At 31.9% G+C, this 26878-nt stretch overlaps 1 long non-coding RNA gene across 1 annotated transcript in view; it reads right to left on the bottom strand.

Annotated features, from left to right (window-relative positions):
* LOC142318380 (uncharacterized) overlaps window positions 1-26878 on the bottom strand; it is a 46839-nt gene that overhangs the window by 1078 nt on the left and 18883 nt on the right. The window contains exon 3 of the long non-coding RNA XR_012754896.1: window positions 387-513. This is a non-coding gene — a long non-coding RNA (uncharacterized LOC142318380). The remainder of the gene's footprint in view (window positions 1-386; window positions 514-26878) is intronic.

Here is a 26878-nt window from a genome sequence, read left to right as displayed (position 1 = left end):
TGGTTGGGTTTCAATTAAACACCCTTCTCAGAAGTGGTCGACCTGAGACTGCAAGACTACACTTCATTCACATTCTTACATATGATCCTCATTCATCCTCTGAAGTAATTCCTTACGATGGTTCCGGAGGCTAAACAGAGAAAAAGAGAGAGTAGGTATTGCGTTCGTCGACTCCATCTGATGTTATTAGTTTTTTTTTTAGTTAAGGGTTTACCTGTAATGTTTGAATAAAATATGATAATCAATAAATAGTTCTTAATTTAGAGAAATAATTATATCACGTATATTACACGGCTCATAACTTTAAGGAATAAAATTGTCAATAAAAACTAATCGTAATTATTTTTATTATTTTAAATTATAAAATAATTAATATTATTTCTGACCTTTGTATCTGAGTAGATAGCATCTTGGCATTTCTGCGGAGGTCCCGGGTTTGAATTCCGGTCAGGCATAACATCTTTTCATACGCTACTAATTTGCTCCGGGCTAATGACCATAGCTGTTGGTGCCCTATTATATAAAAATATTAATAAAAAAATATGAACCGAAATAATAATAAAATATTTCAATCATTAAATGAAACCAAGGAAAAATATTTAAATGCAATCTTTTAACATTTAATACATGCACGTTTACGCCAAATTAAACAGCCCCCAAACCAAATACACTAGAATTTCGAGCGTCTTAAAATGCTCCTCTCTGTGTAACAATGAACAATTCCACTCGATGTGTGGATATAATCCCTGCATTACTACTCTAAACTACAACAGACTACGTCAGTAAGGTTGAGAAACGGGAGACTTTGGTCCGTCTGATATGACATGTTTTCCGAAAGTACATCTTAATGAAATATTACTTACCCTCTAGTTATACATCCTGTACTGACGTAAATTTTGCAAGATTTCAAAATTCGCACTAACTTCACTATCAGTCTTTATTAATTGTTTACTTACTTTGTAAGTTATTAATTATGCTATTTTGCATAAATAATAAGCATATAATAATTTTTTTTTTACTCAAAATCGTTCAGAATTGTAGTGTTTTGTTTTCTTAATTGTTTTATAATAATAATTAGTGTTTGTACTGTAATTAAATGAATAACTTACATGTGACTCGTGCAGAAATGTTTTACTTTAATTTTGATAAGTTTAATAAAATAAGTATAAAAATAATACATTAAAAATGAAATTCATTGACTAAAATGATAAAAACACCCTGAATTAATTAAATGTTTTGAAATTAAATAAATAATTAAACTAATAAAATGAAAACCTTGTACGTCGCATAAATAATTTATTTTAGATTCTCTAGTAATTCAATTTTAGCCCATAGTACGTTTATTTTTCAAATATAGTAATTATTATCAGATAGATTAATAACATAATTAGGGGTTGCCGGTTCAATGTACAGAAAAAAGAAAATAATGATGTCTGCTGTTACAAGAAATATTAAAACCAAGCTATACATGATTATGACGATACTTTCTACTACGCAACTTCTCGATAAACTTAAAAAGAATCCGAGTTACTGGTTCAATGTTCTGCATTCATTTACAAGAAAACCTTCAGTGCAATAAAATTCTATCCGACTGCTTTATTCTTTCATTTTATAGCATTGAATCATTTTAAAATTTGAATAAAATCAAATGAAATGCTGAATCATTTGGCCATATGCCTCAGGAACTGAATAAAAAAAAACATTTTTTTAAATTTCTTGTTTTGTCATTATTTATTTCTGTTTTCAGATATTTTACCTGATAAAATCCGTTATTTTTCATTTAATTATGGTAGCTTAAGTGTAAATCTTATAGATTTTCAACATTATCGTAACCTACTTTTATTTTGTCTTTTGTATATATATATATCTCACAAAATTATTTTACCTTAAAATTAGTGAAACTGATAATGTAGTTCTCATCATATCTAACACACTTTATTTGTGTGTTAGATATGATAATTACAATTTTAATTCTTTACTGATATTAATTTTCATCATTTGTTTGTTAAAACTTCAATTTCTGTGGAAACCAATCACTCAAAAACGTTTGGATGAAATTTGCCAGCGTTTTCAGAAAGCACACTATTAAAATCCCTCGATTATAGATAAAAATTCGTTTATTATTTAGATAATACGTAAAGGAATATAATGAAACTGACATTGAGGTTGAGTTGTTTTTACTGGTGAACATTGTATAAATCAATCATTCAACTTGAAATGTTTTTTGGAATCCGAATAAATAATTCACATTTTAATTTGTAACGTTTCTCTCATTTAGAAAAATAATTTTAAAATATTTCAATTTATTTGTTGAAACAAGATGTAGCACTATCGTTGAGATGCATTACGTCTTCAATACCTAAGCGTTTGATTTTTTATAAATTTTATTGAATTTATTTCCTTATTTAAACACAAACTACAAAACAAAATTTAATTATGGTAGATTAAATTAATCCTAAAAAATAGATATTTTATAAAATTAGTATTAAGTCAACATATGTCTGCATACAAAATTTTGAGAAATTTTTCCAATTTTATCTCTGAAGCTCTATCTACTATTGAGGGGGACGCCACTAAAGAGAACAAGATCCTGCCGTATTCCGATCATCTTTACCAAATATAGCCTACCAATCATAACGGTATTGGTCTTTCTTTCTGGAACTTCATTTTATTTACAGATTTAAACTACTATAAGTAATTTATAGACACAGTCCATGGCCGTAAATAAGAAATAAACCTAAAATTAAGGGAATATAAAAACATCGAGAAATACCAAAAATACCAAAGTTTTTTTCCGATAAGAAATACTTTCTTTTAATTTTATACTATACGAGGCGGGAAAGTAAAATAGCGTAACTGAAAAGAAATATTTTTTCTCACTTTTATGTGTTATGCTCATAAAATCGTCACAGATAATCATTGTAATAAAAGAATTTAAAAGAAATAACACATCTTAAGAAAAATTGAAAATGATTGTTTATTCTTCTTGTTTATTATGAGGAAAAGTCATGAAATTAGAAATTAAAACTGAACTAACTTTCAACATAAACTATCTAGTTCCACAATGTTGTTCCGTTATTATCTGTGCAGTATACATCTCAAAGCAAAGTGAAATAACATCGCTACTTGCCCTGAGATAGGTAATCCCCTCGTCCGGAACACAACATCTACGTTCCACGTCCAGGGCGGCAACAGATGTACTTACGTACATTACATGGCTAACGGAGTTCCGAGTGTTGTTCTCGGATATGCTATTTCTCGGCCGAATTTCATCAACAGGCTGAATTTCAAGACGGGATTTCGCGGTCACCTGCAGGTACGAAACTTTTAAAGATTGGACATCGATTGATACCACCTTTAGAGCTGGCAATGTGGCGGCCACGGTCGAAGTAATTTAGAGGTATAACGGAGGCCTTTCGTTGTCCACATGCCCCCTGCGATGGCAAGCATGTAGTTAAGGTGCCCATGTTGTTCGGGGCATGGGAGCCCTGAAAACCTTGGTTTGTAAGGGCCTGGATTCAGTGCAGAGACTGCGCATCCGCTCTCTGCCAAGACATATGCCAGTTCCGCCGGAGGACCGGAACGGAACTCCAGGGCTGGTAGCCCTGGAGTGGGGGTGTACCCCGGCGGCTAGCCTTACTACAGAAGGGTTACTAGCCTTACTACGATCATGCAAACTGATCAAACAACAAACGTGGCAGAGGGTTCACGAAAACACCCTCGTTTAGAACCGGCTGTTTCGCCTGAGGCAAAACGGAGAAAGAGTGTGGAGTTCAACAAAATTGATGTTGAGGCTAGAAAAAGCTTACAAAAAGCTTTCTTTAAGAATAGTAATGTTCCGAAACCTAAGTATCTGGTCATTACAAAGGAGGATGGCAATTTCTCGAGAGTGAGTCCTTTTCTCATTGCTCGGGAGATAACTAAATGCGCTGGAGGCCCTGTGAAAAAAATAAGAAAAACCTTTACTGGACTTCGTGTGGAGACTATGAATGATGCACAGTCTCAGAAGATCCTAGGGCTCCAAAAGATAGGAAATTCTGCTGTACGCGTCGATCCCCACGGCACGCTCAACACTTCAAGGGTGTTGTGGTCTGTGGTGTGACCTAGAGCAACAACAAGCTATGCTCAGGCTGCGACTGCTGTTCCTGCTCCTGCTCCAGTTGCTGTTGATGAGAATGCAATCATTATCAAACCTGCGTCTCCTCTGGCTGGCTTAATTGAAAGGATCATTGAAAATAAAATGAAGCCTTTCAGCAGTAAAGAAGCTGTTAAGTCAAGAATAATTCTACAACCTCCTGAAGATACATCTTCGAAACAGAAAGTTACTCCTGTCCAAAAGAAAACGGACGTTAAACCAGAAGTTCAAGTTCGACTTAGTGAGATATTGGATGATCAGAAGAAAGTCATTGCTTCGCAATCCGTTATGGAGGCTCCCAAGCCTCCTGCAACTGGCCTCTAAGCCTCAAAGACCACAAAAAAACCACATAGGGGGAGCGAGTGTCCCCCCTTCCACAGGCGGTGACCGGTGCTGCTCCCGTGTCGGGGATCGGCTAGGTTGCCGCCTCTCAATCGGCGCCTGAAACCGGCGCCGATCAATGCCCGTCGTCGTCGACGGCATTGATGGTCTCCGATTCGGAGACCGGAAGCTACACGGGCGACGACGTTCTCCGCGAACACGAAGCTGTTCGCAATATGGAGAAAAAAAGAAAAAAAGGATGGCCGAAAGGCAAACCCAGACAATAATTTAATTTAAAATTAGCGATTGTACAATGGAACATCAATGTATGTTTTTCAAACATCCATGACCTCCAACGCTTGGTATATGATGTAGACCCGATTTGTATATGTCTGCAAGAAAAGACTTTCAGCCGAAATGAAAATTTTAAATTAAAAGGATACGATATATTTCGGCAAGATCAACCGCAAAATATAAAAGTTAGCGGTGGAGTAGCCATATTAACATCGTCCAGAGCTACCACTGAAGCGGTTGTTATACAATCCTACAAGCGGTCGCCATTAGAATGAAGCGTCCGCTTCAAATCACAGTCTGCAGCATATACTTACAGAATTTTGATTGGAAGGAGGATGACATAGCGCGACTACTTTGTGAGATTCCCCCACCTGTCTTACTGGTGGGTGATTTTAATGCTCATAATTCTCTTTGGGGATCGGATCGAGTAGATCACCGCAGAAGAGAATTGGAAAGGTTCCTGATTAATTCTGAACTTATTCTTTTAAACGACGGGTCAGGAACCTTTTTCAATGCCAGAAATGGATCGATGCCCTGTATAGATCTTGCTCTTATAAGCGGATCGATAACACCGAGGTACACCTTCCATGTTTTAGACGATTTGCATGAAGGCGATCATATCCCGGTGAAAATTGTAACTGATGTTACAAGAAAAACGAATCCCAACTCTAAAATATGGTTGTTTGATAAGGCAGATTGGACGAGCTTCACAGCTAGAACGATACTCCCTGAAACAACTGGAGTTATCGGAGACTATGTCGACGCTATAACTAATGCGATACATGAGTCGGCATCGAGAAATATTCCCAAAACATCTGGGAAACTTACATCTGGAAGAAACCCGTTCCATGGTGGAACGATGAAATTAGTGAAGCTATTAAAAGAAAGAAAAGAGCGTATAACGCCTTTAAAAAACCTGCTACTACAGAAAATCTTATTGCCTTTAAAAAATAAAGGGCGTACGCAAAACGTCTTATGATAGATTATAAGAAACTATCCTGGCAGCAATCAACGTGTCGTCCATTGACAGAAGTACTACTGCATCAGACGTTTGGAGGAAAGTGAAGGCGATTTGTGGGCGTGAAAGGTTTTGTCCCATAACTAGCCTTCAAGATGAAGATGAAATTAAGGACACTCCAAACGAAATCGCAGAGCTATTGTCCAATCACTTCGAGAAGGCCAGAGGCCAGCAAAACCGTCAACTACGAAGAAGGTTTTCGGACAAAAAAAGAAGAACTTGAAGGTCTACTAAACTGCAGAACCGAGTATAATTACTCATATAATGTACCATTTAAAATGGAAGAATTCACGAAAGCGTTGGAAAAAGCAGGTAACACAGCTGCTGGTCCGGATGAAATCCATTATAATATGATCAGGCAGCTGAACACCACTGCAAAACGCAGATTATTAGAACTTTATAAACAAATATGGCGGGATGGAATGTACTTGCAGCAGTGGAAAAAAGCTCATGTTGTTCCAGTACCAAAGAAAAATAAAAATTTAACAGATCCCAATAGCTACCGTCCTATTTCCTTGACGTGTGCTATGGGAAAAATATTTGACAAAATGATTAATAATCGACTCGTCTGGGTTTTAGAAAAAGAAAACCTGATATCACCATATCAAGCAGGTTTTCGACAGTACCATTCCACCACCGATCAAATGATCAACTTAGAGAATATTATATATAACAGCTTTATTACAAGGAAACATTGTGTCGGAGTCTTCTTTGATCTTCAGAAGGCTTTCGATATGACCTGGCGTTATGGAGTAATGCTCCAGATATATGACTGGGGCATTCGTCGCAATCTGCCAGTACTGCTCAGCAAGTATATGAATGACCGTACCTTCCAGTTACGTGTCAACAATGAATATTCATCAGAAAGAATCTTGGAAAATGGCATACTGCAGGGTTCGCCGTTGAGCGGTACCTTGTTTACCAATACCATTAATAAATTGATCTTAGCCATTCCAGTAGAAATCAGCAGAAGCGTCTATGTTGATGATTTGGCAATTGTGTACGCCAGCAACAAGACTGCTATGGTGAAATAATAATTGAAATGAACGATTAACGCTCTAAATGAAGTTGCAAAGAATAATGGATTCCAATTTTCACCAGAAAATACGTGCTGTGTACACTTATGTAGGAAGAGAATTCCTCATCAAAGTCCTACGTTGTCAATTGGCGATAATCCAATACAATATAAGGATAACGTGAGATTTCTAGGACTGGTATTGGATAAATCCCTTTCGTGGGAATTACACATACAGGACTTGACTGTTAGATGCAAAAAAGCCCTAAACATTACAAAATTTTTATCGAACTTAAATTGGGGCTCAGATAAAGAAATTTTATCGAGATTGTATAAGGCATTGGTTCAATCAAAACTAGGCTACGGATGTATTGTATATTCATCCGCTAGGAAGTCGCATTTAAGAAAGTTAGACGTAATTCATAATAGCGGAATAAGATATGCGACAGGCGCTTTCCGCACAAGACCGGTGGCTAGTCTGAGGTCCGAAGCCGGAATAATGCCACTACATTATAGAAGAGAGATCCTTTTATTAAGATATGCAGCAAACGTATGGGCTTTTCCTGCCCATATATATAATAAACTTTTCAATAACCATCCTATGGCTGCAGTATATGAACGTCGTGCTACCTATTCCAGACCAGCCGGAATTAGGTACCACGAATTAAGAAGTAAATACGAAATTGCCTTTCCAGATACATTATCAATTTCTACAAGAAAAATACCGCCATGGCTTTTGCCAGCGGTAAATACAAGGTTGGATCTCTCTCAGGGAGAAATAAAAAAGAAGCCAGCAGTGATCATCCAAGAGGAATTTTTGGCAACCGTCAGTAGTTACGAAGAACATATTAGAATTTATACTGACGGTTCTAAAACCGAACATGGTGTTGGATGCTCCATATATGTAAATGGAGAAGCCCATTGTTGGAAACTGCCAGATATGGCCAGTGTTTATTTGGCAAAACTTACTGCCATTCAGCAAGCTCTTCGCTTCACAGAACATTATTGCGTATAGAGAGTGCTAATTTGTTCCGATTCTCTAAGTGCACTTGTTGCAATTCGGAACAAAAACATTAAGGATGTCCTAATTTCAAACATCCTGTCCATTTTACACGTTTTAAATCAACGAGGACAGCGATGCGTATTTGTATGTACTCCAGGGCATGCTGGTATTACAGGTAATGAGAACGCAGACGAAGCTGCCAGAAAGGCAACAGTCTGCGATGATTTGGATGCATTCCCTGTAAGAGTGGCAGATGTTAAAAACTGTCTAACTAACGTAGTAAAAAACAAGTGTAATACTGAATAAAAATTTAATCATACTATAAAAAGTATAATGATATAACAAAAAGCGAAACATATAAGCTATTTTATATATATGTATATATATATATATATATATATATATATATATATATATACTTCTCACAATAAACTGTATTTCATTCGGCTGTAGTTCAGTTTTTTTAGTCAGTACACCGGGTAACGCCTGTGTTTGGGAGAGTAGAAACTAACTTTTTAAGACGTTACCAGCTGATTGATGCATAACCTAAAAATTAATATACCTTCCCGGTTTACTGACTAAAAAAACACTGAACTATAGCTGAATGAAACACAATTTATTGTGGCAGCTAAATAGAAAAAATATAAATAACATAGCTTTAAGGAAATTTCTACCTTAACTTCATAAGTGAACTCCTAAAATTAAAATAATAAGAAAAGTTCGTATGATGTTGGATACGAAACAATTTATTTTCAACCTGTAGAAAAAAAAACATAATTTCTTTATCTTCCCGCGAATGTAAAACAATTAGATACTGCATTTATGTGAACGTAATTCATGAGAAGATGTAAGAGTCTTTAAAAGTGTAAAAATTTACAATTTTCTTAAAATTCAATTACCAAATAAATTAAGAATTAATTTAGAAGACTGGGTGCAAAAAAATATGTAAAAATTGTTTCATAATTTTAATTAAAAATAGCAGTTTTAAAAATGTTTATTTACTGTTAAAAATTAAATTCATAAATGTTTAAAAAATATAAGAAAAATTTTAAATATGACAGATTTAATTAAGGTAAGGACAGAAGTAACAAAACTATAACTTTTTTTTACTACCTTGCTTGTGTTTCGCTTTTCTTATATCGTTTTATTTTTTAAAGTATAATAAACTATTTATTTAGTTTAATTCTTATAAACTAAGTAACTGAAAAAGACTGAAAAATAAAAATTAAAGTATGCTACATTACAGATCCATTACAGATACTTACTTTGCAGATGCAAGATTTTCCGAAAAGCCAAGTAAATTCATATTGGTTGCATTTCGAGTTAAACTGCCTGAAATTCATGGTTAATAAGAAAATTTTGGAAGTAATATCTTATTTCGTAGAAGACGTTATTTCACTTTGATTTGATATGTAGACTGCATAGATAATAACGGAACAACATTGTGAAGCTAGTTAGTTTATGTTGAAAGTTGGTTATACGCAGTTTAAATTACTAATTTCATGACTTTTCTTAGAATAAACAAAAAGAATAAACAATCGTTTTAAATCTAGATCTTAATTTTCAACTTAATTTAAATTAATTTTATGTCTCTAATAAATGAGAAACTAGATTAAAATTAATTGTAGACATAAGAGACAGAAGAGAGACATAAGATTTAATAATCTAAATCATAATTAATTTGTCAGTAAAATGAATAATTTTATGTTTATATTTTGTAATTTGTAAAGAATAAGATTTCAGTTTGTTCAATTGAAAAAAACAATTACAAAAACGTATTACTTAAGTTTTACCGTGAAACCACAAAATATTCACAAAATTAACGATAAAAAAATTAAATAATCAAATAACAACTTATGACAAAAATAACATTAAAATGTTTACAAGTTTCTCAGATTGTTTATGAGATCATTTTGAAACATTGCCTTTTTAATTGAGGAAAACATTTTAAAATCATCTCTTTATAGCAACTTCTTAAAAATAAATTGAATCAAAACTGTTATTATAAACTGTTGATCTGGACTTTCCAGACCACCAAAGACCCAGATTGTACAAAAATATATTCATAAGGTACGTTTAAAAATTACTATTTATCAAATTTAATCAACCTTTAAATCCTGTCACAGAACTGTCACTGGGAAGAAATAAGTTATCTCAAAGCTTTTCAACTAATAAACCTCATAAAATTTTAGAAACCCACCTTTAATTTTAGGATGGGAAGAGATATAACTTTTTTCCGGAGTATATTAGGTACTATTCCCGTCATATTTTCTAAAAATAATAAATAATATTATTATAAACAGAATGCTTATTTATGAATAAGCATTATAAGCATATAAGCATTATATTATAAGCATTATTTATTCATAAAATTTTTATGAAAGAATATCTCTCTTGGACTCTTCATCAAGTTTCACAAAATTAAAATTTACAAAGAGTTGTATAAATTTAAAGAAATGTAAATTACGTTAAACTCTACAAATTTAACTAAAGAATATAATAGAAATCTAAGTAGTTAAATATTAAAAAGTATAGTTGACTAGAATTTGACTGACTAAGAATACAGACTAAAATAAAAAATATGTTGCTTCAGTTTTTCGGGTTGAATGTTCTGTTTAAAGAAAGATAGTAATGTTATTACGAACAATGTTCCTCTTTTATTATAAAACAAATATGATAAAATAAATATTTTTCATTTTTCATTCGAAAAATAAATGTTACTCTGAATCGACGAATTTATGAATTATATTCTGAAAAAATAAAAATCTGAAAAACAAACATGTACTCTAATATTCACAAAAGAAAATACTTGTAAATTGAATTTTTTTAAATAATAAGAAGAGTATTATTTTATGGAAATTTATGTAGAATATTCAATAATTAAATAATAGAAATATTCTATATGGGGGAGGTATTCGCAATTAAAATGTATTCATTTTTATTTTTTATTTATATTTTCACTAACAACATTCTATTGTACTCTCAACACAATTTTTGATCTTTCATTTAAATATTCTAAACCAAAGTTTAATGTATGAATAATTTTTTCATTAATGAACGATTTTTTAAATTATCTGAGTCTATAACACAGAAAACTGGATATTAATTAGGATTAAAATCCATAATTCAATATATATTTTTGTTAACCTTATTGCCATTTATTTTAAAGAGGTAATAAGAGAATAAGATATTCATTTACACACAATCACCATGGAAACATGGTTATTTTAATAAGTTTGTCACTAAACAATCACTGTTTTATCTGAGAAAAATATGTAGATAATAAATGCAACATTTGCATTATCTATAAGTAGAATACAGAGAGCGAGATTGTAAAAATTGTACTAAGAAATGACAATAGAACCTTCGAGAAAATGCTTTCACATTTACCATCATATATTCATAAAATAAACAAAAATGTTTATTATAAAACAAAATACGGTAAAACTGATAGTGTCCTATACTTTAAATACCTCGGGGAATTCATCGAACCAACAGGCCTTGAAAAAATCTCACAACAAAATCGTCTCCAAAAAGTAAAAAAAGTACTAGGGTTAGTTCACAACATCTATAACAAAAAATATATGTCAAGACTGACTAAACTCCGGCATTACAACACAGTTATAAAACCAGCAGTCCTTTACGCCAGTAAAACTTTGACACTTAACAGAAAACATGAACTTGAAGAAATTAAAAAAGTAGAAAGGAAGATCATTCGGTAAATCTTAGGAGCAAAATATACCCAAGATGGTTGCAGACTACAATCAGTCAAAACAAAAGAAAAGTATTCAAACAACGAAACTGACATTAAGAAAAGACGAATGAAATTCTTTGGTCATCTCAATAAACTACCAGAAATCGATTGACAAAAAGGGCAATAGAATATGTAGAACTCGCTCAAGAACTCAACATCTTGGATTGACAAACTTCGAAAGGACCTAAAAAAACGCCAACATAAGTCCAACAGACATTTTAGAAAGAGACACCTTCAGATACAAAGTAAACAATTGGGAAGTTACATCAGAACAACCAAAACAAAAACAGTATAAACCAAAGTGGTCCGAAAAGCGTAAACAAGCTTTCTCGGAAAGAATGAAAACTTATTGGAGCAACAAGAAGAACCGAAAGGAAAGTTGAGTTATTTGCTTAACGTCTTCATTTAGTGAGAGAGAATTCGAAAATAATAACAAAAATACAATCGCACTGATCGTTTTAAGGAAAATAAATACTTTCTTAATAGTATGGAGAAAAACTATTTCAGAAATCAGTAACGGCAAATTTTCCTTCACCCTTTAGAAAATAAAAAAATAAACAACAATAATGAAAATATATTTAATGAATAAGTAAAATTAAAAAAAAAAATGACCGGCTTTAATTTAAATTATTCAAGATTCCTAATTTACGTTTAAAAATAAATTTAAATCTGGTATAAAAATAATATTTTGTTATTAAAAGTGCGCTATGGATTCAATAAAAAGGAAATCAGTAACAGAAACATTTTTAATCAACTTAATAAAATTTTATATGTTAATATGTATAAAATAATTCAAATGTTCAATTTTATATACGTATTTATTTTACTGATGGACCCGACCCGTAAGTACGAAACGTATTATGGAATTTTCGTCAGAGATTTCCTAAAATCAAAACTTTTTATATCTTTTTATAACTTTTATATTCTTTTTATATGAAAATCAAATGCGAATTATTCTTTATTTCTGAAACGGAAAATTATGAAACAAGAAAAAATAAAACGTAAAACATTGTAAATAGTACAGTTATAACTTCTCATTTAAAAACGGGTAGATGACATGCTCATGAGTTCATATTGAATTAAAAATGATGTTTAGTTGAAGACTATTTTTGAGTCGAGTTAAAGTTAAACAAGCAATACTACTTATGTACATAAATCAACACTTCAAGCAATTTTCAATGAACTCAGATTAAGTGCAACATCCGTGTTTCCTAAAGGAATTCATCTTATCTTGTTGGATGCTTGTAAATATCAATCAAGCCTTTAGGGAAGTTTTAAATATTTACAAAGCTTCGCACTGTGAGTGAAAAAGTTTTAAATTATTTAAGAATGTTTCTGGTAGTTTTTTACGAGCTAATTAATACTAACAGGCATAAGTATTATGCAACAATAGTATTTTAATGTTGTATAAAAATACAATACTAAAATAGTGCTGATTAATCTTTCAAATTCCTCAAGTATCAATTAAATTCAATCGCCATCCAACTTATAAAACAAATTAATATATAAATATATATTATGTTATTAAATTTTGACTATAATTTGATTAAATTTTAGTGGTTGTCTTTGAAAGTTCTCGTGCCTTATTTTGTTCTTACGAAAAAAAAAAATAATTTTGTTACTTTCACGTGAAGTATATTTCAAGTATCTCGTAACATAACATATATACATTTATAAAGAAAGTATAAAAAACACATACATATATATAAGGTGGTAGTAAGTACGGAAAGAGGTTCATGTTTTAAAACTGAGGGTTACAAGGAGGTAGAAACAAGTACGGGTTTACGTGGGTAAAATTGCTACATAATGACGTGTTTGAAATTTTTGTCCGCATACTGTTTCCGCCTTACTGAATCAAAATTTTTTTGTAAATAGGAAGGTGGACATGTGGTAACTAATAATTTACAACTCTACTGTAAATTAAATGGCTAGATCAACTGATATTATTTACCTTAATTATAATAATGTTTAATTTTAAAATTTTGTCAAATATTTTTGATCCTAAACAACGTAATTCAAGCTATAGAGGGGAGGAATTTTAAACTTTTCTTGCGGAATGGTGTGCGTGCGTTTAAAATTTATTGTATTCAATATCTGAAAATATTTAACCAAATTATTAGTTAGTGTGTATTAGTATTATTATTATTATTAGTGTCATATATTATTGGAAGGCCGTTAATATTAGCGTTTGGGCCATTAATTCCAATAGTAACTGTTCAAGATTTGTTACTGGATATAATTCTGAAGGCGATGCAAAATAAAAAAGTTACTACAGCAGCGTTTTACCTAGTTTTCTTACTACCGCAAGTTTTCGATTTTTGTAATATGAATCGTTATTACTAAAAAATAAGACATTTACCGAGAAACGGATTTTATTAACGTTTTACTCATAATATATTACGTTAAGATCATCTGTCACATATACACCTTCCTAATTAAAATAAAAGTTTGATTTAATATGGTAGATCCAAAATGGCGTACAAACATATTAAACACATTACAAAGTAGTAATTTTGTAACTATACAGATGTGATTTTTTTTCTACTTCCTAGTGACCTTCATATTTCAAATATAAAGCCGTTTCCATACTTTAATATCATCCTGTGTAAATAATAAATGTGATTACTCTTTTATCACAATGTTGAACTAGCCAGCGATAGATAATAAGGATTGAATAATTTATTTTAAATTTAATAATTTCAGTAATTAAGAAATATAAACAGAGATATATTTAACTGGCCAAAATTTTAAACAAAAAATTATATTACCCATTATGCAATAAACCTTTCTTAAGTGCGTTTATCTGGAAAGGAATGATAAATAACTGATAATAAAAATTATTAAAAATAGTAATAAAGGAATAAGGCCTTATAAATGAATGGTTATTCTGTTATTTAAGAAGTTTATATCTTATTACATTGGAGAAGGTACGAATTTTATCTGTTGTGCTTATTTATAAATAATAAGTAAATCTTACTGTTACAAATCTATTTACCGTTAGTATAACAATATAATGCATTTAATATCAGTTTAATAACGTGGAAAAAATTGAAAGGAATATATATCCCTTTAAAAATTGTACACGTATATTTTGTAAAAGAAATGATAATAAAATTATGATGTCAAGCGATCATAATTATAAAAGGGTTTCGGTTAGATTTTTCAAAAGGGTTCGGCTATTGAAAAGATATTCACTATTATAGGAGTGCATATAAATGGAAGTCGATTATATGAAACATTATTTACATAATTTAACATCAGTACAACCGAGCTGTAGTGTAGGTGGATTTAAATAAAATGGGTAAATATTTAGCTATTGAAAAGAACCAATAAAATGCAATGATTGAATTCCTTATGTTTTGATGAAATTAAGTCAGTTTTGTATGCAATACCGGGTAGATTAGCGGCAACTTAGTTCAGACGCCAGTTAGTTCTCGTTAATAGTGATAGAGCAGTACGTTTTTGCTGAAGAAAATAAAAAGGAAATAATTAAAATGTATTAGATTTAGTGTAATTTTTGGTTTATTAAAAAAAAATTACTGCAGTGTGAATTTAAGTAGCCGTGTCGCCTTCATAGTTGACCTGCACCTGCCTTAAGCTATCCGACTTCAGAAACACTGAAGTCACCACACATAAATTCAAATATATATATTTTTTTAATAATAAAATTTCTTTTTTATTTAATAGTTTATTAACATGAACAAGAAGATAGGGAGGAGAGTGGATTATTTCAAGACGCATAGCGATAGAGTCATTGTAATAAGGATAAAATCAAAACCTAAACCGACAACGATTGTTAATGTCTATATGCCTACAAGCGCCCATGATGATGATGAGGTAGAGTGTGTATACGAAGAGATTGATGAAACAATTAAACACGTAAAAGGAGATGAAAATTTAATAATAGTTGGAGATTTGAATGCAAGCATTGGAAAAGGCAAGGAAGGAAATATAATGGGTGAATACGGGCTGGGCAAAAGGAATGAAAAAGGGGAACGACTTATAGAGTTTTGCACGAAGTATAATTTAGTAATTGGCAACACCCAATTTAAAAATCATAATAGAAGAATATAAACTTGGAAAAAGCCAGGCGATACTGCAAGGTATCAGATAGATTATATCATGGTTAAGCAAAGATTTAGAAATCAACTCGTTGACTGCAAAACTTACCCTTGAGCAGACATTGATAGCGACCATAATTTGGTGATAATGAAATGTAGATTGGGGTTTATAAACCTGAAGAAAAGGTGTCAGATGAATCGGTGGAATTTAGAGAAGCTTGAGGAAGAGGAGGTAAAGAAGATTTTTGAGGAGGACATGGCAAGAGGTCTGAGTAAAAAAGATAAGGTAGAAAATGTAGAACAAGAATGGGAGAATGTTAAAAAGGAAATTCTTAAATCAGCAGAAGCAAACTTAGGCGGAATAAAGAGAACTGGTAGAAAACCTTGGGTTTCAGACGATATATTGCAGCTGATGGATGAACGTAGAAAATATAAGAATGCTAGTGATGAAGAAAGTAAAAGGAACTATCGGCAATTAAGAAATTCTATAAACAGGAAGTGCAAACTGGCGAAAGAAGAGTGGATTAAATAAAAGTGTTCAGAAGTGGAAAGAGAAATGAACATTAGTAAAATAGACGGAGCATACAGGAAACTTAAGGAAAATTTTGGGGTACATAAATTAAAATCTAATAATGTGTTAAACAAAGATGGTACACCGATATATAATTCGAAAGGTAAAGTCGTTAGATGGGTGCAATATATTGAAGAGTTATACGGAGTAAATGAATTAGAAAATGGTGTTATAGAGGAAGAAGAGGAAGTTGAGGAGGATGAAATGGGAGAAACAATACTGAGATCTGAAGTTAAGAGAGTATTAAAAGATGTAAATGGCAGAAAGTCTCCTGAAATAGACGGAATACCTGTAGAATTACTGCGCAGTGCGGGTGAGGAAGCGATTGATAGATTATACAAACTGGTGTGTAATATTTATGAAAAAGGGGAAGTTCCGTCAGACTTCAAAAAAAGTGTTATCATCATGATACCAAAGAAAGCAGGGCCAGGTAAATGTAAAGAATACAGAACAATTAGTTTAACTAGTCATGCATAAAAAATCTTAACTAGAATTCTATACAGAAGAATTGAGAGAATAGTGGAAGAAGTGTTAGGAGACGACCAATTTGGTTTCAGGAAAAGTATAGGGAAAAGGGAAGCAATTTTAGGCCTCAGATTAATAGTAGATGAAAGATTAAAGAAAAACAAACCAACATACTTGGCGTTTATAGACCTAGAAAAGGCATTCGATAACGTAGACTGGAATAAAATGTCCAGCATTTAAAAATAATTAGGGTTCAAATACAGCGATAGATGAACAATTGCTAACATGTACAGGAACCAAACAGCAACAGTAATAATCGAAGAACTTAAGAAAGAAGCCGTTATAAGAAAGGGAATCCGACTAGGATGTTCCCTATCCCCGTTACTTTTTAATCTGTACATGGAACTAGCAGTTAATGATGTTAAAGAACAATTTAGATTCGGAGTAACAGTACAAGGTGAAGATAAAGATGCTACGATTTGCTGATGATATAGTAATTCTAGCCGATAGTAAAAAGGATTTAGAAGAAACAATGAATGGCATAGATGATGTCCTCAGCAAGAACTATCGCATGAAAATAAACAAGAACAAAACAAAAGTAATGAAATGTAATAGATATAACAAAGATGGACCATTGAATGTGAAAATAGGAGGAGAAAAGATTATGGAGGCAGAAGAATTTTGTTATTTGGGAAGTAGAATTACTAAAGATGGATGAAGCAGGAGCGATATAAAATGCCGAATAGCACAAGCGAAACGAGCCTTCAGTAAGAAATATAATTTGTTTACATCAAAAATGAATTTAAATGTCAGGAAAAGATTTTTGAAAGTGTATGTTTGGAGTGTCGCTTTACATGGACGTGAAACTTGGACAATCGGAGTATCTGAGAAGAAAAGGTTAGAAGCTTTTGAAAAGTGGTGGTATAGGAGAATGTTAAAATCAGATGGGTGGATAAAGTGACTAATGAATAGGTATTACGGCAAATAGATGAAGAAAGAAGCATTTGGAAAAATATAGTTAAAAGAAGAGACAGACTTATAGGCCACATACTAAGGCATCCTGGAATAGTCGCTTTAATATTGGAAGGACAGGTAGAAGGGAAAAATTGTGTAGGCAGGCCACGTTTGGAATATGTAAAACAAATTGTTAGGGATGTAGGATGTAGAGGGTATACTGAAATGAAACGACTAGCACTAGATAGGGAATCTTGGAGAGCTGCATCAAACCAGTCAAATGACTGAAGACAAAAAAAAAAAGTTTATTAACACTTCAAACATTAGAAGGTTCATAACCGATTATTATTAATTCTGTTCTTGGAGAGGTATACCAGCTTTAAATAAAAGTTTAGCAAGGTTTCTTCTGATTTCTTTTTCTTGCAACTTTTGGCAGAAGTTTTGAGATAAAAAATTTTTTTTCTTTAACTTTAGCACACCAATAACTAAATTTCTTTCAAAAATAAGAACCTTCTTCAAAAAATTAGACCAATTTTTACTAATTATATTATTTCAAAGTATATTCAAAGTATTTTCTTGAGGGTTTGAAATAACATGAAATATCATCAGTTCAGTAATATAGTTGTCAATAATCACCAGGTGTTTAGAAATACATTAAGCGTTTTAATATACAACAAAACTTGCAAGTGAATGGTAGCTCATTCATATTCATATATATATATATATATATATATATATATATATATATATATAAAAGCTTAGGCACAAATTTATTGCAAACTTATGAGTTTGGTTTTGTTACTGTAAACGTTTTAATTCTCATGATTGAATTACCAGAAAGGTTAAGAAAGGTCACCCAAACAAAATAAAACCGAATTAAAATTGGAACTATTTTTATAATAAAGAAACTGTGAAATAAGGTACATATAAACTTAATACAAAAGTAATTAATAATATTAATATTAAAGACATTTTGAATAAAATTTCGTAGCGAAGACTAAATTTAAAAAAAGAAATCAAGTGTATCCTACATGATACTTATTACTCTGTGGAAGGTTCATTATTTTCTACATGCTTGTGTTAATTTTAATTACGAAAATGTTAATTTTCTGTAAAGTTTCAATATAGGAGTATATAGAGCTTTAAAATTTTGAAGTAATTCCTAATGATTAAAATATGGTAACTTGTCCCCTTTCCTTCGCTGATCCGCTGGCGTTGCTGGAATATTTTACGCTCGTTACTGTATAGAACAGAAAGACCCGAGATCGTACTGTAAAACCGCAGTTTGAATCAACAGTGTGATAAATGATGTTCCGGGATAAGTGTCTTCTACAGACATCTGTTGGTGTTCCATGAACTCTCTTTGATCCTTAACGAGCAAACGTAACAACTTCAAATTTTAATTAAACCAGTCTTCCAACATCCTGTAATTTTTTTTACTTACAAATATATTTTTCTCAAAAGATATTATGATATTTTAGAATCCAAATAATTTTTAAAACAGGATAGAGCATAGTAAGCTCTCATTATCTTTTCTATAAAATTTTTAAGTTTAATTAACGAACTGTTTAGTTATAGCTATAAAAAGTTCACAATAAATAAATTTTAAAATCGAGAATAATTTTAACTTAAGAAAAAGCCAGTAAGTGTTTCTAGAAATGCCTTCTTAATCGTTTCAATGAATATTATCTTATTTACAAGACTATCGTTAAAAAAATTTGTAAAAAAGACTAGAAAAAGTACGTTAAAATAGAAAAAAGTTTATGAAGAAAACATAAATAACATTTTGAAATATAACCAAAAAATAAAGTAGAATGTAATTTACCTTCGGATTAAACATTCTTGATTTCCTGTTGAAGTCATTAAAATCAGAAAAGTTAGTAATTTTATTTTAAAGTTCTCGAATAATACATAAACTCTACACTAGTTGTAAACGATTGGGTATTCTGGGAAAATCATCTTCAGGCAAGACATTCAGATGCTAATTAGGAAAGTGATATGGACATTCTGACAGTCCTAAGATGTTCATTTTCAAGAAAAATTGTTTTAAGAGGTTCATATCCAAGAACCTTTTTTTTTGCGTTGGAGGAGAGAAAATCTGCTGCCAGATTTTCACAAACCGAGCGGCCCGTACCGCTGGGTGTGTGGGGTTTTCCGCGAAAGGTGGGGAGCCACTAAAAACCCTTCCTCTCTCACGGTAGCGGAACCAGCTAGTGAGGTATACATCGTCACCACGCCTGCCTTCAGGTACTCCGGGTGTTGTCCTTCTGTATAGGCTTCCGGCGTCCCTCGGTAGCATCCAGCGGCGACGATCCTATTGGACCCCCGCCGGACACCATATCCAAAAACCTAAACGTTTTAAAAGGTAAGAAAATTTTCTTAAGAAAGTTGTCTTAATCTTATGAAATTGAATATGTTTTAAAAGATAAGAAACATCATAGAAAATTTTCCTAACCTAGAATCTTTCGACATTCTGGAACACAGAAGACACAGGACAATTTTTTAAAAGATAAGAAAATATTCTTAATTTTAAAGCGTTTATTTTCAAGAGATTGAACGTATTTAAAGATAAGATACGTCTATGACGTTAATTTCCAAGAAATTGAATATCTCGTGATGGGTGGGGTATTTGAAAATTCAAACGGCGTTTCGTTCAGGTTCCCAAAGCGGATCGAAAACAGGAGGTGGGGCGCCCCAAAGGAGAGCAATTCCAAAACAACACGAATAACTTGTGAACGCGTGGGGGTATTTTAAAAAGAAAGTGATAGACCTACGTCATCAGGGGCTTACTTATTTTCACACATTCAAACACACAACACATACACACACACACACACACACACACACACACACATTCACACACAAAACTTAAATACGTTTGTTTTATTTGATATAAATTTTCTATATTATTTATTAATGTTACCGCCTTAGCAGACGGCAATAAAAGCTGTAGACCAATCCTACCTACTTATGAAATATTCCTATTTTTTAATAATATTATTATATATAATTGTTACTATATTAACTGTAGTGAATAACATACAAACACACACATACACACACGAATTAAATATATTTTTACTTTTCCGTCTAGCGCTATAGCACAGCTGTATCTATAGAAAGAAAAGTATTGTAATCTGTCCAATTTGGGAATAAGCGGTTTTCACCGGATCTTGATGTTTGACACCTAAGAAACGCCAAAAAATTAAAAAACCGGATGGAAATTTTCGGGTTGTTCGTATGTATGTGTGTGTGTTCGGTATCTCATACTTTATATCTCTAGAACTACTGAACTGATTTTTACCAAACTTGGTAAGATTACGTCTGTATATGAGCCATTGATACCATTACATTTAAAAAGTCAAGGGTGTGAAGCTGTAGAGCAAGGTCACCTTCAGTATCTTGAAATTTAGCCTAAGAACTTATTTTAATTAGGCACATTTGTTAATTAAAAAATAATATTTGCACAAAAAATGTTTTCAAAATCGCATTCTCACCCCACAAAATATTCTAAACTAGTGGCTAAATGGGTATACTGCTTCAATAGTACCTCTGTCACCCTAAGGAGCGCTAGAGTAGCGCTCCTATTTTAGCGGTATGCGCGCGCGCTTTAGTTAGAATCATTGAATTAAATAAAAAAATATTATATTTAAATGAAGTTATAAATATAAGTTATATGTGTAACCTATGCATCAGAAAAGGCCGCGTGATGGGAAAGACCTAAAAAATTGTCAGCTTTTTTTTTTTAATTTAATTGTACTTTAAAATGTTTTAAAACAAAATTATTATTATTGTTTTAAATGTTTAGAAAATCCATGTAAAAAAGAAAGGGTTGTTTATTAGATTTGCGCGTAAAATAGATAAATACATTTTTAACATTTTACACAATAGACAAACCTTATTTCCTCTTAATAATGTTTAATATTGGTTATTTCAAAGATCCTTTCGCTTGTAGCTTTACGTCATCAGGGGATCGCGGGTAGTTTAAAAAATATTTTTAAATGTAAAAAAGTAAGAATGGATCTAACAGTTTCGAACCGGACGTAAAGAATACAACATTGTTAACGCTTCTAACCGTTAGATCATCCTTACTTTCTCTAAATTATGTTTAGTATTAATTATTTCAAAGATCCTGTCGCTTTCAGCTCTATATAACGAATATTTTATAATAACTACGTATCAGTCGGTATGGATGTGTTTGGACGGTGAAGACGATTTCGTGTGCCTTACAACTTTTGTTCCTTAAGGTCCGATTAAGAATATCATTCAGTTAATTAGTATTGTGAATGCAGGGTTTCCGAAGGGGTATATCGATTATTTAACATCGATCGAAGACGCAATTGTACTACATTTATATTGTAAAATCAGCGGATATTAACATAGCTTTTGCGATTGGTCGGGATGGTTTAATAGTCGATTTTGATGTCGGGGCGGACGGGTATGAGGAAGATGATGACAAAATATTTTTTTCATCAACATCTTTAGAGAAAAATTTATGTTCCTAGTAGAAGAAATCATAATACTACTTTAAAAATTGTAAAAAATAATTCGTAAAAGAATCCGTAAACTGATACAGATTTTTTATTTTTTAAAGAAAAGTATTGTATTTATAACTGTATTTCACATATTATATTTCATTTAATTTTTTGTAAGATTCATTGCGCGATTACAGCGTGATTAGTGAGAAGATAACACGGAAATATTCCTTTCATCATCTAAAAATTATTTATAGAAAAAGTTGTTATATTATTAGAAGAAAAAACCGTAACATTACTTTAAAAATTCATAGAAGGAAATAACGCTAAAAGACTGAATCTCGGCGGGGCCGTCTCTTCGGGGGTGTCCCCGTTAGAGGCGGAGCACAAAGTACCGAATCCCGGTTGCTGGGTGATGGAGGACGGGAACGGTATAGTCGGGCACTTTCCTCATCTGGCGGCAAGAGGCGAAGGCACTTCTCGAAACCGTGTTCATGCATAATCGGTGGTCTGTTCCGGGAGGCAGAGTAAACAAAAAAAAAGGTGGTGTTTTTTAAAGGATTACCAAACTTAGTCCAGTTTGGTCCAGAAATGATTTCAATTCATGCCGTGAAATAAAACTGTTTCGGTCACGTGTTTTAGCGGATGGGAACGGTGAAACTGCAAAAAGGTACATTCTATATCAATTAGCCGACCAAAACAAAATTCGGTGACGATTTTATTAAAAAAATTTTAAAACGTAAAGGAAACAAATGTTCGAATAAAATATTAGAAGAATTGTTCAAAGGAAGTTGTAAGATAAGAGTCACGATTCATGAGTAAAGAAGATGTTTGTAAGCAAGAGGGTTGGTACAAATTTATCATTTTTTAAATTGAAGTTAAGGAGCAACAAGATGGGTCGATCGTACTAATTTCGATAATTTTATTGGCGACGGATTCCAAGTTGATATGAAACGAAGACACACCAACTTACTTCCGCGTAATGTTAGGTAATGTGAGGTTTAATTAGTTTAACAATTTATCTGATTAAGCAAAAAAAAAAAAATATGAACGACTTTTTAGTCATTGATAAAGAAAGCTTGAAGACAATGGCCTGGAACCAATTTATCTTCGATATTTTTGTTACAGAATTTCTTACACCTAATAAAAGGTTTATCCTCATAGGAAAAATACAGTTCAACTGTTACGTACACGGATGTTTGCAACACTGACAGGAAAGCTACAATCCGGGGCATAAATTAATAATAAATTCTAAGGTGAATTATCTGGAGAGTTTATGCTCGATACCATAAGTATGAATAAAAATAAGACCTATAATGTTAACGGGATCCATTTTGATCGTGATTATTTGTAAATCGGAGACAAATCGGTTCATTTAAACCAAGAAAATGGAATTTTTGAAGGAAATACAAGATTCGAAGGTACACGCGAATTATACGAGTTGTTCTTTAAGAAAGAACCGAGTTCGGATATATTCGCCGTCAAAGATCTCATAGAGAACAAACATTTATGCTTATGAACTATAGTTCATAGAACACAGGCAGTTTAAAATCGAATGTTGGTCCGAAATATAAATATAGAAATAACAAGGAAGCTATTTCTAACGCAGATAAAAACCGGTAGAATGATAAAGAAGCCAATGGTTTTTGATAAGACAGTGAAAAATGATTAAATTTATTTTGCTGACCCAAACAAACTGTGCAAGAGGTTGAAATTGTTGATAGATTCAGAAGACGCCGGTCATACAGGTCATTAGAACAAAATAATCTCGATTGTTGAAGAACTGCGAGAATTCGGAATTATGAAAGAAGAAATACGTTCATATTAGTATTTATTGTTCATAAATACTAATATACATGTTGAACATGCTCCGCCACAGTTGGATGCGCATTGACAAAACCTTAGAGAGTGATATCGATGTTAATGTAGGCAGAACTAAAGACAAGGATGAGCTGTTAATCTGAGCAATTGTAAAAAGCCGACAGATGAACGTAAACGATTTCGGAAAATATATGACGAGTAAAAGTACTTCGTCACGATCTGTAATAAATCTCAGCAGTATGTTTATGACATTAACAGCTATATGGTTCTATATATTAGGGCGACGGTCATGACAAAGTTGCAATAAACAACTTCATGATCCAGATCAGTGATATGAAAATCTGTAAGATTACTGAAAAAGCTTTTCTTTCGGAGTTGAACATGTTTCATTCAATCCCTTCCATGAATCTGTATATTCATAGGGGGTTAGGTTTAATAAATTCAATATCGCAAACTTTAACACATGTCTTACATGAACGGATTTATCTTAGAAAATCATTAGTCAATCGCTCTAAGCTAAACTTTATAAATTTACACGAATCGGCAAATCTGAGAGACATATTTTTTGAAACGCGATGAAATGGGAATCTTAATTAGAAAAATTGTGAATAAATACTGGGAGAATATACGATTTTTTTTCTGTTTAAGTTACAATTTGAACAAGGGCCGCTCGAGATTATTCTATTAAATAACAGTGGTCGATAACTTTTCTTAAAATAGAATCAATTTTTCCCACATTTCGCACCTATCAGTTCTAACAAACGATATTTTATCTTAGTCTTTCATAATTAATGGAATGTTTTAGTCTGCTAACATCGCTGACTTTTCTGGCTACATCACTAACAGTTTTCATAATATTATAAACGGCATTTTCCCTCTGTAAAAAATCGGTTGCATTGAAACTACATTACGTATAATAGTAGGCTCCTCATCATTGCCTACAAAACATTGACAAAAGCTCAGAGGAACATAATTTTCTGTTACAACAGTAAAGGGCCCTTTTTGTAAATGTGGTGTCGGAATATTTTATCTGTAGGCACAAGCAAACACTCGAAGTCTGCAAATGCGATAATGGGAACCGAAAACATACGATGATAGTTTTAAAATTTTAAAATTAAATTTCTACTTGATGAAAGGTTTATACGCACGGAATTTTAGTTGACGATAAATAATATGTTTCCTATATTTTTCTACATTTGAATTGCTACTGTTTAATGTGAAATGAGTAAAATACCTTTTAAAAATAAAAATTTTACTTTGATGATTAGTCATCAACTTGTCAGCTTGTCAACGAACTAATTTTTCGAAACTTTTTAATAACAATAATGTTATTTTTCACCTTTACTTCAAAGTAATAAATCAAGATAATTATTTTTTTCACTTTTACACACTTTGAAAGGATTCTTATGGTTCTACTTTGAAAGTGTGTAAACATTAGCAGATAAATTATTAATATTATCATAATGACTAATTTTTTATAAACACGTAGGAAAAGTAATGCAACCTAACTACGTTAGTTATTCTTTATAAAGCTCAATTTTCTTTCTGGGTGGAGGGTAGTTATACATTTAGCAATTATCGCCTACATGAAAATTTATTATCTTTATTTTTTGGACTGATTATAGCATGTTTATTTTTTACAATTCAAGGGAGATGAATAAATGAATTTCCACCTAGAGCGGAAATTTATCTATTCTTCATAAAATTCCATTTATAGAATATATTTTCCGTTCCACGTCGAACCGTCCGGTGCTGCGATCTAGTGGGTGCTAGCGCTAACCGGAAAGTGAGGCTCGTACTAGTATTCTACGTTAGAATGCCGCTCAGTGCGGTCGCATTATTCATTTCGTCCGGATAGACAATTAGTGTTAGTTATATTCTACGTCAGGATCCCGCACAATGCGGTCGTGTTTTCATTTCAGTCCAAGGGGGCTCATAGTTTCTTGATAATGTTCAAGTTCAATTATGACTAAAGTGTCATACATTTTTAAGTTTAATGTAACTATTGTAATGCAATTAAAATATCAAGGGTGACAACAAATTAAATATAACTAGAAGAACATAGCGTTGCTTCATTTCATTATCTACCATCTCATCAAAAAAAAATACAGTCCATACTAGCTCTAAAATCTACCAGTATATAAGGAAGAAATATTGTCTTTACCCTCATTTTGTGATTTTTCATTTAAAATCATATTCATCGCGTTCTGGAAAGAACTTTATTAGAAATATTAAAGTGATATATTTTTTAGTCTTAAAACCAATGTTTCCGTTTTGTTCTAAATCAGGCTTTTCATACGTGTATTCTACTGTTAGATTAAATTTTATTGCACCTTCACAACTGATAATAAATCTAAGTAAATCTATCACAGAATTTTTAACTTCTATCAAAAGGAATTTTTTTAATATGTAATTACATTTAAATACTTGTTTTAAAATTTCGAATTGTCCTGTAACATCAAAATTTTCAAGTCGTGCAAATTTACTTCTCCTTTCATATTCAACCGATACCCTTTGACGATCACAATTCATTTTTTTAATGAAACAGTACACTATTTATTTTTTTCGTGATTTTATTAAAGATTCATAAATAAAACAATAATTTTGAATATAAAATATTATGTAAAAATCAAATAATTAATAAAGATAATAATAATAAGGCTAACTCTAAAAAGCGTGTGCGCTAACAAATAGTTGAGTTAAAAAATCTTTAATTATATTTCTTTTTGATATTGCGACAGTATTAGCAATTGCATTAATGCAATATTTCTCGCGTTTTACCACAACGCGTTTACAGTGTCATTTAGGAGGATTATTACATATAATTACACACATTTATTTAAAAATCACAATATTCACTCTGGCTGATAATTTTATGTTGTGCTTGAATATTTAAATTACATTTTTTCTTTTTGAAACGTACCTCTTTGACATCTTGTGAACATTCTAGAGATAAAGGACTCTTGACAAAAAATTTGATGCTTATCACCA

This window comes from Lycorma delicatula, chromosome 1, assembly GCF_047948215.1.
Source record: "Lycorma delicatula isolate Av1 chromosome 1, ASM4794821v1, whole genome shotgun sequence".
In the NCBI taxonomy this organism is placed as follows: Eukaryota; Metazoa; Arthropoda; class Insecta; order Hemiptera; family Fulgoridae; genus Lycorma; species Lycorma delicatula.
Note: the sequence above shows the minus strand (reverse complement) of the source record. Positions and strands in the feature narration are given on the sequence as shown.